The 17,727-nt window shown below is 41.6% G+C and overlaps 1 protein-coding gene across 6 annotated transcripts in view; it reads right to left on the bottom strand.

Annotated features, from left to right (window-relative positions):
• The window catches only part of LOC122574302 (putative polypeptide N-acetylgalactosaminyltransferase 9), a 295,412-nt gene extending 280,350 nt beyond the window's left edge, over positions 1-15,062 (bottom strand). For 4 of the 6 annotated variants that reach the window (XM_043741730.1, XM_043741732.1, XM_043741735.1 and 1 more), the window contains exon 1: positions 14,618-15,056. The gene's annotated coding sequence lies outside the window, so the exon portion shown is untranslated. Of the gene's footprint in view, positions 1-14,617 lie in introns of all 6 variants that reach the window. The other 2 variants (XM_043741736.1, XM_043741737.1) reach the window with 2 other exon arrangements.
• Between the last annotated feature and the right edge of the window lie 2,665 nt (positions 15,063-17,727).

Genomic DNA, 17,727 nt, shown 5'->3' with positions numbered 1-17,727 from the left:
AAACGACGTTATTCGAGTCCCCTGCCTCGCAATTAAAGTCGGTTGCGGGCAAACACATCGGTAATTATAATGGGATTCGATATGGCCGCATACAGAACACGCGTCGCGAACAGAGAAGCGGTTGACCGATAATAAGGATATTGGTAACGGGAAGTGGACAATGATCATTAGAGAGCGAGAGAGCGGTGGGTGAAGAGGTATAGCAAAGTTCTACGTAACACAGGTCACCGACCTTTCGACCAAATCATTCTTTTTCTCGTCAGCGGGAACCGCAGAAAAATATTTAACTGCTCTTCAATCGCGAACGAGTTAAGTCTGGTTATGAACAAATCGTTGATGCGATTCGTCATGAATTTTCGTGAATTTATACGTGACTGAAAGGATACGATCGTTTAACGAGTCCCTTTGATTCTATTTCGAGATTGTGACTGTCCGTTAATTAATCAGTAACTTCTGTGCGTATACTTTTGTATCGAAAGAATCGATCCGAAAATCCATAGGGATTTTCTATGTGTCGATCGTTCAGCCAGAAGATACAGTGGAGAGAATTATAGAAAAAAAAAGGATATATTAAGAGATTAATTCAGTATCGTGAAATGACAAAAAATTAACGATGCAGAAGTTTTATTAAGCTACTATAAATTGTTTCTTCATCGGGATAAGGTATAAAGCGGAAGGAATGTTTCGTAAATGTGAACTTTGAAATGAAAGAGCAACAAAGATTCGTTTAATAAAATGTAAAAAAATGATTTCCCATGTTTCTACTAAGAAACTCAATAGATTTTTATCAATATCTGTCTAATCTGTCGCAGCGAACCTTCCGATCTAACGGATTGCTCTGTACACTGCGTAATGCGCGTAGAACCTGCTTCGAAATCAATTAAACACACCAAGAAGGAAACACCAAAGGCTGGAAGAGCAGTCGCTCGAAATCCCCAAGACAGCTCTAATAAGTACCTCGTCAAAGGTTTCTCTGCCTTGTTTGGATCTCTCTAGCATTACCATTGCAACCGTTAAATCCTCATGAACCAGAGTACCTCTATTCCGTTTGGTTCAAGTAAACTTATATGGATACTTGTAGTTGGACAGATGCTGTTGCGAAGATCGTACAAACACACCAGGTCGAACTACACGGAACCTGACGTACGACATACTTACTCCAGTTCGTGGAATACGGCTCTTTGCGTGAAATTTGCCATCTTTGCTAATGCCGCGATTACAACTTGGTTTTTATGTGGGCAAAAAATCGATTTAACCTCTACCAGAACTACCGACGATTAGACCATAGAATGTAACTTGAGTCAAGGAAATCAAAATGGAGAGATCTACTTGTTTTTGGCAAATTACATTTTTTAACGGACCCGTTAACGCTTACAACGATCACGTTATCTCCCTTTCAAACAATAACTTTAAGGTCTCAATGTCTTTTAGCCTCAGGTCAGACACGCGCGATAGTCTTAGATATATGGTTTCGACTCACGCGTGATTTCCACCGTAACAAATTTTCACCGTAGCTTGCAAAACGAACGCTATTTAACGTATAGAGAAGTTGGAAATCAGCCCCATAATCTCGATGAAACCTTTTCAGCGAGTCGCACGACCGCTTGTTAATAGCCGGAATTACGACTGTTCGAAATTCGTGTGTCTATACAAATATTAACAGCATTGGTAACACCAAAGTGGTTTACCTCTTGTTTGTCCGTAAATACGCAATTTATAACGAACGAACTGGTTACCTACGTTGAACTATTTCATTTTCTGTAAATTGAGTTTATAATAACGTCCCGTTAAGAGGATTAAGAAATATATACTATTTAACAGTGGTACTCTTTGCGTTGATTTACGAGTTTCGACGAATACCATGGAAGTCTTGTATGGGTTCGATAACAGTTGAAACGACTCGGTACGTTTAAACAAAGATTCGCATGCAGCCAAGTTAAAGCACGTTGAAAACAGTATCTTTATAGACGATACGGTCGATAACCCACTTAGGGAAGCGTGACGCCGACACATGAAATAGGTTTGAATCATGCCACATAAAAAGTTGAGCAATATGCTCGTCATAGTGGTACTCCGCGTGCTTTCGTTATTATTACTACTTGTAGCAATCTGACATGTAGTTTTATTTATCACGGTTTACTTTATTCCTTCGAGAAAATTTCATTCTAATTTTAAATACGAAAAAAATAATTGACTATATTATTAAACGTCTACGTTATTTCTTCATTCAGTTTTAGAATACGTAGCTCTGAACGATCATAAACATTGAACGAAATCATTGAAAATCTGCTTATTTTGCATTTTACGATTAAATTATATTTCGTCGGATGTCTAGATAATAGCTGCAAAAAGTTGGACATTCCTTCAATTTAGTAGGACCTGGGCGTGTCAAGAGCTCGAGCACGACGCTTTAACAAAAATTATCCTGGAACGCGATATCGATTTCGTCTCAGCAGTAAAAAAGCGCGTCGTTAAAAAAATCTAAAAAACGTGAGCCTCGTCATGTATCGCGCGTGAGTTTCGTCGGGGCAGCGCGATATTGTTTAACGAGGCACGCGTGCATGCGACGAGACTATTATATTATCGACATCGAAAATCTCGATGATAAATCCCGCGGGCCGGTCTTTATTCGCGAGCCTCGCAACCAAATTCATACACAGCCATCTCGCACCGAATGCGCCGCGGCTCTGTCGTTCGGTACAACTCGGCGAAACGGCCGGTTGCAATTACAAACGGAGTTCCAACGCGTGTAATCATGACATACGCACTTGCAAACACGCTCGTTACAACGCCGGTCGCGCTTACACACATTGAAAGGGGAAACGACGCGAGCCAGACAATTTATTCCCCGCTATCTGAGCTAACGTTTACATTAACCAACGCGAAATCGTACGTCGAACGGTAACAATGCAGTGACCGACGTGCTACTGATCATTTTATCGTTCCACAATCCACCCGACAATCTGTCAGTCCGCCAACACGTTCGTTTCTGAATTTTTCAAGTGGTTTTCTGGGGCAATTTCGCCATAAGCGCAGATTGCGCTGCGATTACCGTCAAAGTTGATATTATTGCCACTCGAGAGGGAATCGCTGATTTTATTAGAGACTTTGGAAGATAATGGAAACAAGATGGACGTTAAATTTGAAGGGAAGATAAAGTGACGGCAATTTCCAAGTTTCCAAAGAGTTAGATCGAACGATCGTACGATTAGAGAAATTGGATAGATTAAATTATATTAAATTTGATGTTCTCTTGTTCTGTTGAGAAACAACGCCTCTCGCAATTTGCACGAAAAGTAAATTCGAAAAACATTTCACGATAAGAAAACCATACCTATTACGGTAGTCTCTTACCATTGGACTGATCTTAATGATTATTATTATCTAGTAAGCCTGACAATTTCTGTGACAGTAAAGTTTCGATAAGAGAAACAATGCATCTTGCTTATTTCATGAAAATCATCGTCGTCAACACGGAATATGTTAATAGGAATACTACACACTCTGTAAGCAAGCTGCGGCGAGATTACGTGACTGGTTTTACTTTTATCCCGGTGGCTTTATTTCTTTCGTGCCGGAGATTGCGTTTATATGTGACCACAGTCGGTATTTACTTCTTTCCACGCACCCGTTTTACACACCAAGCCACGGAATGAATTTCAACGCGATGTGAAATTATCCGTGGCTTCACGCGACGTTTTACAGCAAATTTCTCACCGATAATTATTCCTTTCCCTTTTCTATGGATCCAGTTCTCCCCTAATGCAATTTTTACCCGCCGCGTATCGCGGTATATCTATGCTCGGGATACAAGATTATTACTGTGTCGGATGCAACAACGCGGAAGTACGCAATAACATCCATTGCGAGCCTAATGCAAATGAGTGCTACGCTTCCTTTCGCTGCGTCATTTCAAACGTTTCGAACGTTTTGTTTCGCGATTACGCATTATTTTTATTATATGAATGTTACAGCAGAAAAATATGACAAGCACGATTCCGTTGATTTTCTAACATTGATTTTATTTGACGTTCTTTCTATATCTAAGAACCAATAGGTTTTTCATTCTAACATGTATAGTATATTTAGAACTAAATATACTAAATATGAGCTTTAAAATAATTTAGCTACCTTTTATCCGCAAGAACGACACTCGAGAAAACACCAGACAATCCTACGACATCCGAATAATAGTAAAATCGATGTGAAAAAGGAGCAAACGTATACGAAGACGCGGTAACTTGGCAAAGCTCTCGGAAACCTTCGCTCGCATTTCGAGCGATTCCCGCCTCAATTATTAAACCCATGGCCGGAGGCTGACGATCACAGAAATAATCCCAAGCGACGCAACGACGAAGAACGTGGGTGGTCGAACCTGCTGGTCTCTGACTTCTCGATTTCGTCTCGATCGTATTCGACAAGCACGCATTTCCATAAGCCGAGAAAGCTGTGCGGACGTGTGGATCACCCGCGACGCGACGTTCTGTGGTCTCTCGATACACGGGTTATAGCCGGCGCAGCGATGTATGCGCTCGGAGCATCTTGAGCATCCTCATAGCGAACGCTTATATACCGCAAGCGTTATGTCGAGATGCTCACGGGCTCGATAGATTCAAACCGGCAAGAGAGGATCTGGTTGAGGGGAAAAGGAAGAAAAAAGAAAGACAAGAGAAGAGAAAAATGTAGAAGAAGAAGAAAGAGAAAAGAAAAGAGAATAAAATAAGAAAAGCGGTGAGGAAGAAATAAGAGAAGGAAAGGAATGAAAGTAAGAGAAGAAAAGACCAGTTGTAAGCAGAAAGAGAGACGGTCGAATAGAAAAGAGAAGGAAGAAATCAAAAGAAGGGGGGAGGAAAGAAAAGACGCCCAAGTGAAAGACAGAAAAAACCAACGCGGAGAAGAAGACAGCAGTTGGAAACGGAGAAAGAGACGACCAAGCGTGCGAGAGAAGAGACCGATGAAGAGAAGCGAACCGACCTGCCTGAGTCAACCGGTCTAACCACATGTTTGCCTGCAAGTCGCTATGCAACAGGATGGGGTTCGCTCAGAACCGTAAGCAACCTCCGTTAAGCCGCATTTACACCGAAGAACAAATCGATCGGCGCGACATTTCTCCGTGGAAAGCGACGTTTATCCTGTAGATCGATCGCGAGCGTCGCGGCCAGAAACCGCGGACAAAGAGAGACGCCGTGCCGCGCCGGTAGCTGTGTAGCTGTGTAAGCTGTGTAGCTGTTGTCTCGCATTTAGGTTAATTAATGGAAAGGGCTGCTAGAAACTGGAGTTGTTGGCTTTACGCTGCGATACACGTGGTGGTAGCGGTTACACCAGCATTCACGATGAATCGAGATAATCGAGATTGAAATTTTTCCAACGCTATCCGCTGCTACCGTCTACGCGTTTCGTTCGACGCGCGCGCAAACATCCGGATAGCGATCGTGATATATCCGTAATTAGGATCTGTCGTTTGATCGATGCGCCCTATTAAACCAATTTAAATACAATGCCTGGGACGCTCGGCTTTGCTTGGTGTAGATACCTTTCTAACCAGATTGCCGTGGGTAGATCGAGCGGAGGGTGCGTCCGACGTTAAGTTTGATTATTTCTTCGCAGTTTAATTATTGGTTTGAAGTGGTTTCTTTTCCGGAGAAAAATGAGAAGGTAGAATACAGGTTTGTTTTGTTTTACTTGTTAACGGAAGACGCTCTGTGGTGGAACGTAAACGAGGCTGCTTGCTTCTTGAAAGAAAGTTACAAGTTTGTTGTTGTTGTTGTTTAATTACGACGTTAGACTTTTTATCGTCGAAGCTACCGGCTCAGAGTTTTGTAGTATAATGTACACGTACAGTGAAGTAAAAGTAGTAAAATTCATTTTACTACCGTAATATTCTACCATACACCGTGATACCTTGCCAATTCTTGACCAAACATGTTCGAACTTTGTTTGTTTTCTCTATCCCTTTAATAACACGATAATTAAACCACACTTTGTGAAAAAATAGCCAAATGTCCGAACGTTTTTCGACTGCAGCGTATATCCGGACGAAACAGCGCCAGATATCCGATATACGGAAAAATATACAGCCATTTTGGGATTCGATCGCGCGATAAAAAGGACTGTTCGATCAGGAGGTGTGGGGAAACAGCGAATTACAGCTATCCGACCCGAAGCGGCCTCAGCGTGCATAACACGCGTGCGTACACGCGTACAACGGTATACCGGCCGGTCATTTAAAATTTAAATGTTCCGCGTCCCGACGCACTTTATGTCGGTATCACCGATGCTCTTTCCCAAGCTGGACGATGCCCATATTTTACAAACCGCACACGAAAATCATTTCGCAGGAAAATCATGATATTCCTGTAAATATCGTTGCGTAAAAATAGTCGATAGTTTTTGAGAGTACGTTTTCCGTTTGAAATGATGCCGTGTTATTCAACAACGCGAACAAATTGCTTTATCGCGGTACGATTAGTTCCGCTACTGTTCGAATTGGAATTTTCCCCAGAATTTTGGAATTGCGAGTTACACAACAGCGAGATCTGCTTTTTTACTATTTTTCTACGGCTGTGGAATTTCGAATCTTTCGTGTTATCGTCTTTTTTCCGTAAACAATGGCTATAGATAGATCGTAGATAGCTTGAATTTACAACAGGCAGATCTGGATTGTATATTTTTGTAAAGATGTAGAATGTTAAACGTTGACTGTAAATGTTAAGCTATATCGTAGAAGTACGGTATTTATTATATAACAATCGCAAATAAAGAATTATCGAGTCGTTCGAGAAAGTCTGACTTGTCATAAGGTCGATGACGCTTAAATACATCGAAGCCGACGAAAATCAATGAGAATACGCAGGTACGTGAAATTCACATACAGGTTAGAACTATCTTTCTTTTATGAAGAAAAAAAAATTTGAATAAGATAGAATTTGATAGATTTTAAAAACGGTTATATTGCACAATGTATTGGACTGTATTATACGTTACAGAAGGACGTGGTAAAATTTTATGGTATACTATTACTCTGAGTCATCTGTTTTTGATACATCAGATAATGGAGGTCTCGAATAATAGGAGCTGGGATAATCGGGAAACCATAAAGTTGCAGCCCAGTTAAGTTAGACCTCGGCGTGCTTAAAGCCATGAACATTTCCCAACAAGACTATGAAATAATATTGGGCGGTGGAGCTTCTCTATAGATTACATAAATTAATCCACTCGACCGAATCGAAATTACTCGCTCCTATTCGCTACCTCCTCGACTCCTGTACAGAAACAAACTCTGAAAAGGGAGGAAGTCAAAGATACTAAAAGCTACTAACAGAAAAAAGATTTATGGATAATTTAACTGCGTCTAAAGTAACAATGCATTTAGGATTACATAAATAAATTCATTGGTCCGAATCGGAATTACTCGTTATTAACTAATTCCTGACTAAATATTTGCAATAATAAATAGCTCCAAAAAAAAAAAGAAGAAAGAAAGGGGAAAAAAAGAAAGAAATCAGGAAAAATATTAAACCGTGCTGAAGCGAAATTGATCGATACATCTAACTGCGTCTAAAGATCACCTGATCTTGATTTCCTCGGTCAATAATACGGAATTATGCAAACGAATAACATATATACACGGATTGAACCGGTCGTCAAGGTAAACCGGAACAAAATGAGGTCCAAGATAGAAGCAAGATTGCCACGACGAGAATCCTCAGCCGCGCTATCAGAACAAACTGCTATGAGCAGGTGGACACGTACCACGGTTAAGCTATATCGCGGGCGAAAATAGGGGGAAACGAGGTTGTTACACCTCGTACGAGGGAATCCGCTTTGAAATCTCGGCCGGTGTTCGTGGTACCCGGACGCGTCGCTTAGAATTTTCGGCACGAGCTGGAAAAAATCCAAAGACGGAAACGACGTACGCCATGGACGTACAAAAGGAGAGATCGGTCGTCTAGAACGTCGAGGAAAGAAGAACAAGGAGAAAACGGGGAACGGAGGGGAGAGAAGGCTAACGGAGAGATTGAAATGCACGGAATAAATTTCAGGCACCGAACGCGAACGTTGCAAAGAGATTTAATTAAAGATGCATTGCGCTTCATTTCTAAAGTTGAATGGAGCTCGTCGTCAGCTCGAACCTGCCCTCCTCTCCTTGATTACATCCACCCATCGACCTCCGCATCGCGTTCACTTTTTATCCGGCCAAACAAACCGACCAAATTCGCACATCCCTGCTCAAACGTTAATTGAACTTTTCCTGATGCCTCGTTTACCGCTAACCTCTCCGCGAAATTATTTTATCGTGTATCATTAGCTGTAATTACGAGATCGGGGAATTTTTCGTAGCCAAGGTCGAGGAATATTTTTTCGGAGGGCATATTGTATAAACGAATGGTTCGTTCGAAAAGCTGAGAATGTTGCTGTCCGTTGTTGACGTAAATTTGTCCGTGGGTGATTTATAGAGCTATGTACAAAGTCTCATATTGCAGTTTAATATAGTCCTGACACATATGGAATTCGTACAAAATCTACAAATATTAACCGTACTGCGTGTAAACAGGACAAGTTGCTGGAGTTACTGCAGCTACTTTGCAGGGGTTCAGAGCAAAATTACTCGATATTTGTGTGACTCTTTCGTACAAATTTACCGAGCGACGTAACTCCTTGAAAATATCACAGGGATGATGAGAAAAGTAGGTTTAACTTTCGTCTGGTTAAAACGTATCTCCGGTTCAAAAGCAAATGGATCCCTACGCGTCGTTAAGTAGACATTAATCTAGAAATTCGAAGGATGAATCCTTCACCGTACTCTTGAACTCGCCATCTTTAAATTTAACAGCATTTAACTGCACTGATCTGATAACACGAATGAGCGAACGAGCCGATAATAATCGTATATTCAAATGGAATAAAGATCGCGCGAAATAATCAAAGTGCAGCGGCGTTAAATAGAAATCGCATCACGAATTAAGCTATCGGGCAATCCATCAACGAGCAATACGGTTTAAAAATACATACATAATTCGATAAACGTGGTTGAGCGCATCTATCATCGCGTTAAATGCGCCAGCTTTCAACGCGAATATTCGCGATTCTTTTAACCCCGCGAGCACCAGCCAAGTCCACTTGAATTAATTAAACGGTCGCACGAACCATTTCAGTGCACCAAAGGAAGAAAGCGCATGCTGCGGTGGGCGGAAATTATTCGATCGTGTTATTTTTTATCGCGAACCAAATATGTCCATCGTCGATATATTTTTTTTATTTTGCGAAACGCATAACGAATGTTTGTTCTGCGCGTACGGCGCGCAACATGCAACGCGGCGAAAAAATATTTCGCCGAGCCAGGAGGAATCGCTATCGTTGGTGCGGATCATACCACTCGGCGCTCTTCGATAAAATCATCGCCGAATTTAAATTGTATATTTATCGAAAATATACGTACGCACCGTCAATTAAAACAATCCGCGTATTGATAAAAACTCGACCCGCTGTCTCAAAAGGACGAATTAAAATAAAAATACGGGCTAGTACGAACGATAAGAAAGAGATCGATGTGTTTACACCATGTGTTTAATATATCCCGACGTAAAAACTTTTAATACACCGGATCGGATTTGGTATTACTCGTAACTTACTCGTAACACGTTCATCCGCCAAAGAGATATTTATACGAATTCATAAAAAGCGTGTACACACTCTACATTGGATATTTCATATATTTTGTATTACAAAGTACAATACGTATGTACCTATACAAAGAATTATATAACCTATCTCGTATAGATTAAAATCTATTTAAAATCATATTTCTCCAAATGCTTCTACAAGATATTCGAAATTTTTGGATAAAATTTCAACCTATTTACAATGCACTTGATCACACCGCTATCGAACAATTTTCGCTGCTTTATCTCTCGATTTGTAAATAAAAAAAGCATCCTTTACAATATAGAAACAACGAAAAATCACGTTCGAGAGATTCGCATGCAGGACCCTTTGCGATTTGAATTTAAAATTCTCGTCTCTACCATGCAAAACACGGTGAAACGGACGTATGATTTCGCACAGTACCCGTTCTATCGGCCACTCTGAAAAAGTTTCAGCTAAAAAGGGAAGATTTTGTATGCCGACGGGAAGCTTGATTTTCGATATTGCACGACACAGTGACTGGCTGGAACCAACCGATAAACCCGGTAGGCAGATTTATTGCCGTCTAAATACGCTCAGCCGGATAAGAAATAAGTGCCGCAATAACGCACGTTACGTCTGCTCGCCATTAATGCGCCAGGAACGCCGGCAGCATTCCAAACGACTGCGGTCAACGAGTATCTGTTCTTTCTTGCCGCTCTGATATTGCGGTATACAGGTATTCCGTGTGTGCTTCGACGTTCGTAGGTCATGAACACGTTGCAAGAGCAAAGTGTTGGAAAGGAGATCTCCGTGCACGTGCTTAGAGTTCGTGATCGCTTTAGAAAATCTTGACGTTTCATTTTTTGGTTCGATAACACCCTAAGAGTAAACTAATATTCCATGACTAACGTTATAAGTCTTTCACGGTTTAATATAACGAGGAATGCGGAACATACGAATTAACCTGTCACTGGTAAAAGAGAAATTCACCAAACCCTAGATATTTTCACTTCTGTAGTAATTTAGAAAATTTAAGATCGATAACTGCTAATCAATATGTATGTATATATATATATATAGGTTAACGAATTTTTAATCAAACGATCAGCATAACCCATGATATTATCAATTTTTATTTCTCTTTATCGCTTGTATCTGACACGAATGCTGTTACTGCAAAAAATATAGTTTTATATTATCCGCGTGCAAACCGCTGCATTTCGAACATTTATCTACGACTCCAACATATTAATCCGAATACACTTTCTGTAACCGATCTGTTCCAGCCCGAAAATATATACGGCGATCCATTTCGTATCAGCTTTCGAAACTGAACACACAATGCATGATTGTGGATGATTTACTGATCAAAGACCACAGATTTTACATTGGCGAAACACTTGTTGCTAAAATCACAAGCCTGAAAAACGTCGACCCGCGTTTGCGAGTACATGTGTCGATTTCAGATTTTGCAATTAAAAATGACGAATGCTAGCGGGAAATAAATATTACTTTGCTTTTATCGGTATCAAAAAAGACGAGACGATAACTACATCGACCGGAGGTAAGAGAAAAGAATAATTTACACAACAATAAAAAATAATCGCAACAAAGAATTAACACTCCCGACAACAATTTTTGTCTGATACGCTTGAAACTGAAAATAAAACGTTGCGCGAGTTTCCTATGTACACTGTATCGTGTGCGCAACACAACTATACGGTGTACGTAGTAATTATCCAAGTTACGCTTGTTATTTCTTGTGTATCTGGTGGTAAACAACGAGGACCATCAATCACAAACTATGAATTAATAATCGTCTAAATGGAGTGGAAGCAATCTGCGGCTTTCGCCTCGTTACGACTTTAATAAAATATACAACGCACTAACGAATCAATCTTATCGCCACGTTATGTCTCATATCGTCCAATTACGTGTTTTTTCGCGGATAAGTCACCACAGTTGCGCTAGTCTATGCGCCATGATAACGATTAATAGGTACCAGACGATAAACAAAGTACAAGGCTACAAAGTAGCTTTGCATTTCTCTATGCAAAATTAATTATTCGTCATACGGTACAAGTTTAGATTAGACGCGCGTATCCCTACTTTAAAGTCGAAATCTTCGTTTAATGAAAGTCGCGTGTGAATTGATAACTCGTGCGATTTATCAAACGTTTACTCTGCAATATTAAGGCCAATTTGCAATTCCTTTCGGTCAGTTTACAGTCCGAAATTGTTTTTTAACATCGTGTTGATGAAAGAAAATTTAAATATAATTAATATCCTTTCATCGTTTCTTTTTTCAACTAGAACCTGCAATTTTATGTATGAAGTACGTACATTATACGAAGACTCGCGCTATAAAACACGCGGAATAAATGTAAGAAAGAAAGTGTAGAACACATGCAATTACTATATCACACATATAATTACAAACTAGTTGCCTGCTGTGACACGAGAAGTATGACCGATTAACAGGCGATGTTCTCTAATTGTAGGATACATGAATCGAGCAAACTATATAATATTGATAACAATATGTATACGTGCGTATATGAAAACGCCGTGTACACGTATACGCACCGATACGAATTTCACGTGCACGTAATCGCAACTACGATCGGTACGTTGCGTAGTATGGACGGTTGGTTCATAATTTTCCGTTGAAATGGAGCAGCCAAGTACTAGGAAACGTAATACCACGCTTGTGCCTTCTGGCACGAGTTACTATCTTTTAATCGATTAGCGTTTAATCATTGAATCGGACGTACCTAAAGTTTTATACGGGGGAACCCCCTCATTACGGCAACTCATATTATTCGGGCTATACTTGCCGGTAGGAGCATTCTGTTATTCAAACTTTCCATTATTCGAGCATTTCTTTATCCACGATGCCCCCGATGGCCCCGACTCTTTCTCTCTGCTTTTGCCTTTTCAGCGAGAAACACTTTATGCATGGTTGATCGTAATACGATGATAGTAAAATATAATGAAGCTTATGTGCATAATTTGGTATATAGAATGAACGTAATACTCGTGTTACGAAAAGGCTGCACGTTAATTAAAAAGATGCTAAACGTGAAATAATCGGAAATTTTAATGTAACGTAATACGTATTTAAAATATCGATGCCTCGTGGATTCAAATATTTTGCGCTGATTCTTGTATTTCTATCGCAACAAAATTCCCAAATTTCTTATAGCTGATCCCAGCTTGAAATGATATTTGCTGGCTGATTTCTGCGATTACCATTTATGAAAAGATGATTAAAAGCACACTGATTAGCTTCAAATCGACAGCAGGATTTTTTCTGTCGACTGCGAATGAAACGTCGTTCTGGATTACCTTTAAATGTTTTCACCGACAAGTTTATTTTCGTTCGTCGACAATGTTTATTTACCAACAACCTTTGTACGACAATTATTATGCTGATCGCCACACGGTATCGTTGATTGTGTAGCTTTATGCAAATGTTTATTTCCGTGCATGGAGAACTAAAGAAATATAACAATTATCGGCGAAAGACGAAATCGGTAAAATGATCGTCGGTAATTCGAAGATTGAAGGTAACCACCGCAGAATTCCGTCGGAAATACCAAAAATCATTTGATATCATAGTTACGAGCTATAAAACCGAGCAACGGGGAACATCTCGGAAGAGAAAGAAACAGCCGCGCAAACACGGGTTCGACAATTCGCAGACACGAAGGGAGCACACGCGTCTCGTACGTTTTCCGATCACGTTTGCGACTTGACGCGAAATGAATTCAAATCGTCGTGCAAATAACACGGGCGGACGCGCTGGAATAGCGTTATATCGATAGACGAGGAGGAGTCGATAGACAGCCGATGGTGGACGCGTCATAAAGCGGCTACGAAATCGCGATTACCTCGGGGGAAACGTAGTCGTTTTTAACCCCTCCCCCCTCCCCTCCCCTATCCGAATCGCGTATTAGCAAGTCAGAAATCTCGAAACGTTCGGAACGCGAGAGCTCGTGGAAATTTTGCGAAACGAGAAAGATCGATCGAATGTATTTAAAATGCTAAACGAATCTCTCTACGCGGATATCAATAACGGAGAGCGAGGAGAGGCCACGACTCCGAATGCTCGTTACCGGAAACGAGAGGCCGTGTAATCACCGGCTGTTCGGACGATACCCCACCATCCTTTATTTCCAGATAGCCAGGGCAATGTTTTCGTTCGCGTTTCGCGACCAATTGGAATTTCCACAGCCGTTATCCACCTAATAATCACGAACAACGCCAATGACGCCACGCGCTCTTGCCGGGTCAGGGATCAAAGCGAAAGCCACTATAAATCGATTTTTCGTCAAACTACTTCCCACCGGTATTTCAACGGTGAATTCGAAAGAATGCCGATGCATAATGCGGACAGGCGTGCGTCAAACCCTAAGTGCACGTTCGTTTATGTAGATGTAGGTCATGCGTAGCGTGTGCCTTCTTATCCGAGTGGTAACTGGGTTATTCGGTACTACGAACAACGGGGTAGTTGGTTCGCGGACTGCCGAAGCGGGTGGATTTTAATCGAACGAAGCCGAGAACCGTGTTGCTCGTCCGGTTTCGGAGGAAACTTCAATTCAGTCGATTAAACCATAACCTTGGTTGAAGGATACCGTGTTGCGCGTCTCTCCGATACGCCACCAGCGTGTTTCTATTTTCTTTTTTCAACCGCGTCCTTTTTTTTGACAGCGTTCCCGCTACGCAAACAAATACTTGATCGAACTTCTGTACGTCCACTACTCCCGAATAAATAAACAAGCTCCGTTACGATTACACATCGACATGTACTTACACACGTACGCGTATAAACAGTACGTCGTATATACGCACGCATGTACAATGCACGTAGGCGAAGAGTTCATGACACTTTTCAAGGCGGGAATTTAAAGCGAAACACGTTTTCAACACGCGAGCTGGTAACGAGAAACGTCGTAACACGCGACAATAACGAGAATAATCGACTTACCTAGGAGTTAACCAGCCAGGGGGGAACGTCCTCGCGGCAATCTCGACGGCTACGCTTCCGCCGTCGCATCCACACACTTCTGCACACTGGACACACGCGAGCGGAAACGTAGTTGCCAAACGGGCACGACACGAATCAACGCACAACGGGGGGATCTCGAGAACTCGATGGTTCGTCAGCGCGACACACGCGGCAAAATTCGAGGGAAGAAACGCGATGTCGAGACTCTCGATTGACTTGAAATTCCGATATGTTATGTTAATTTGTGCGGCGAGCGTGGCTTGACAGGTGACAAGTTCGCGTCGCGAGGCAAGAACGAACGTACGGCAGAACCTCGCGATACTCTCGATACTCGCACGCCGAGAGACCGGCTTCGACTGTCGAGCGACGCTTCACTGGCCTCACCGAGGCCTCCTAGCCGCCGCTGCTGTCAACGACACGCGGACTCCGCACCCTCTCTCGTCCCTCCGCGCGGCTCTTCCATCGGGCCACAACTACGCTATCTTTCTACTTCGACCGGCGTATCCCCACTCGGCGTCGCGACGCCACCGACCACTTACGAACCCTCACGAGCGTCGTCGAGCAATGCAGCGCGCAAACGCCCGCCGATTATTGGCGCGCCGAATGAATTCGTACGCGACTTAAACTTTGCGCTTTATTGCTTACCATCTGGTTTCGATACAGGTTGTTATGTTTGGAAGATGATAAAGATCGGAAAAGGTATGGACCGTCTGGAAACAGAAACGATGATATTCAAGATATGTTTGAAGAAACAGTGTGTTTGGAGAGGTTGTTCGTTTGCGCAGCGTTACAGCTTTTGAAAGTTTTCAGTGAGAATCGATGAGCTTTGAAAGGGCTGGAGGCTTGAAGTAGATTTGTTATGTGTTTTGATAAATATGGTGGCTACAGAGCAGTAATTGGCGACCTTTTTACTAAAAAAAAAAAAAGTATCCCAAACGATTAGCTTATGACAAAAGACACCTTATCTCAAAGTCGGTAAATATTTATCATAACTGAATTTGTTGATATAAAATTCTACTTACAAACATTTGTCACTTTCGTACAACTACAAAAATTTGATACCATGAAAACAAAACATATAGAACCTGATAAAGCGAGGCTATATTAGAAAATGAGAGTCTGTGCAAATATTCTTCGTAGCGACCGTGTATGTATTTTAAAAAATTTTCCGTGAAATCTATTTTTTTAGTATCAATTAAGTATGTATTTGCAAAAGCAGAAACATTTTAATCTACAACTCATAAACTTGTAAAATCAATGTCACGCTCCAATGCCACATGATATCTAAAAGCGGAAAATCTGCAAATATCTCAATCCCTCTGCGTGTGTCTCCAATCTCGGGTCTAGTAGATCAGATTTAATCATCAAAATCTCGCTGACAGTTTGCTCCCCTCCAGCCTGCATGCGAAATGAGTAGGATTACGTAATGCCTGACCTTGTTTCTTCGACCAGAAGCTCGTCCGCGCTGCCATGGCTGCTATTAATCTTCCCGATAAACCAATTACCGTCGCGAAAACCGGTTCAACTGTAAGCCGCTTAAATATGTACACGTTCATACGTGGCGTTTGCCCCCGGAAGAGCTTTCGAAATTTTATTAACGCTCCCTACTCCACAGAACGAGATTAACGCGATTCTCGTCGAATGAAAACCGTATTCAACCACTTCACATCCCCGTACGAAATATCTCGCTAGATCGATCGTACGACGTTATTTACAACAAAATTTGATTTCACGTGATTACTCCACATTTGAGATACCGCATATACTAAAAGGTTTGATAGTAAAGGGGGTGGGTTACTGTAAAAACACGTGAGAAGTGTTGCCCATCGTCATGTCGATGTTACGTCGCGAAATATAGTCTCGCCTAGTACGCGGGCGCGAAACGGTTAATCTTGCGATTTCCCGATAGTTGCACGTTGGTACCGCGCAACGATGGAAAAAGGTGAAAAAGGAAACGAAGAATAAGAAGAAGATGGGCTGTCGAGTGTCCCGGGGCGGTTAGCCAGCCGCGTAACCGTGACGAAAGAAATCGAGCCATTACGAGCGAGCCGTTCCGCAGATTTAAATTCTAATTCGAGGTCGGTAATGGTAGGGCTCGGTTAAGTTTGCCAGGCGAGGTGAACTAATGCCTCCGCCAGCGCGAAGCCCCCGAAGGAATTTGTAAATTCGACGCTGGAAGTTTTAATCGTCCATCAGGGAAGAAACGAGGAGCACGAACTTTTCGCATAATAATTCTTTCCTACCCTTCCCGTGGTTGGTACCTTTCCCGCTTCCGTCAACTCTTGCACTGGGGGCCCTTATAACCTAAGGAAAACGAACAGGAACGACCTGCGTACGCGAATGAATATTCCTTCGTTCAACTCCGCGGGCCTCGATGAAATAATCTTGGAGAGTATTCCCATTCTTTTTCTCTTTTTCACTTCTTTTTTTTTCAGAATTCTTTGCTCAATCGCGACTGAGACGCATTACCGCAATTTTCGGGTTTACCTGAAGAAAAATGACGACGGTGTGAATATTAACTCGGTTATCGCAACGGCAACGATGAATTCCATTGTTTGTTAAGCAATCACAAATTTGTGATTTTCTATTTGTGAAAAGAAGAGAACGAGCCATAAAAAGGTTCAATTTCTTAAAAGAGAAATATTGAACTCGGTATTTCAGATAAGATCCGTCCGATTTCTCTTCGTCGGTGGGAAGGAATGTCTGCGACTCTCTGAAGGGTCTACGATAAAATTTTCAACCGATTCGTGAGTTGTATAATTTTACGGACTAAATCTTTAAGGACCGTATGATGCAATTAATAAATTATGTAACGGTTCCATATGCAGGATCTTTCGGAAAGCAGTAAAAGATTTTGTAGAGCAACCCCAAGGGTCCGAAACGACTCTCGAAGTGCTGCAGGCATGGTTAGGTATATTCCTAGGAGATATGAGGTGATTTTAATTCTAAAATATGGCCGAGAAGGTACCATTACGTTCTATTACAGACAACAACTTCATCGTTTAATATTCTTCTATCAAAAACTGCATATCTCTTCTAACATCTTCATACTTTCTGAGCACTTTTCCAATTTTTACATAATTTATCAT

Source organism: Bombus pyrosoma, linkage group LG13, assembly GCF_014825855.1.
Source record: "Bombus pyrosoma isolate SC7728 linkage group LG13, ASM1482585v1, whole genome shotgun sequence".
Taxonomy (NCBI): domain Eukaryota; kingdom Metazoa; phylum Arthropoda; class Insecta; order Hymenoptera; family Apidae; genus Bombus; species Bombus pyrosoma.
Note: the sequence above shows the minus strand (reverse complement) of the source record. Positions and strands in the feature narration are given on the sequence as shown.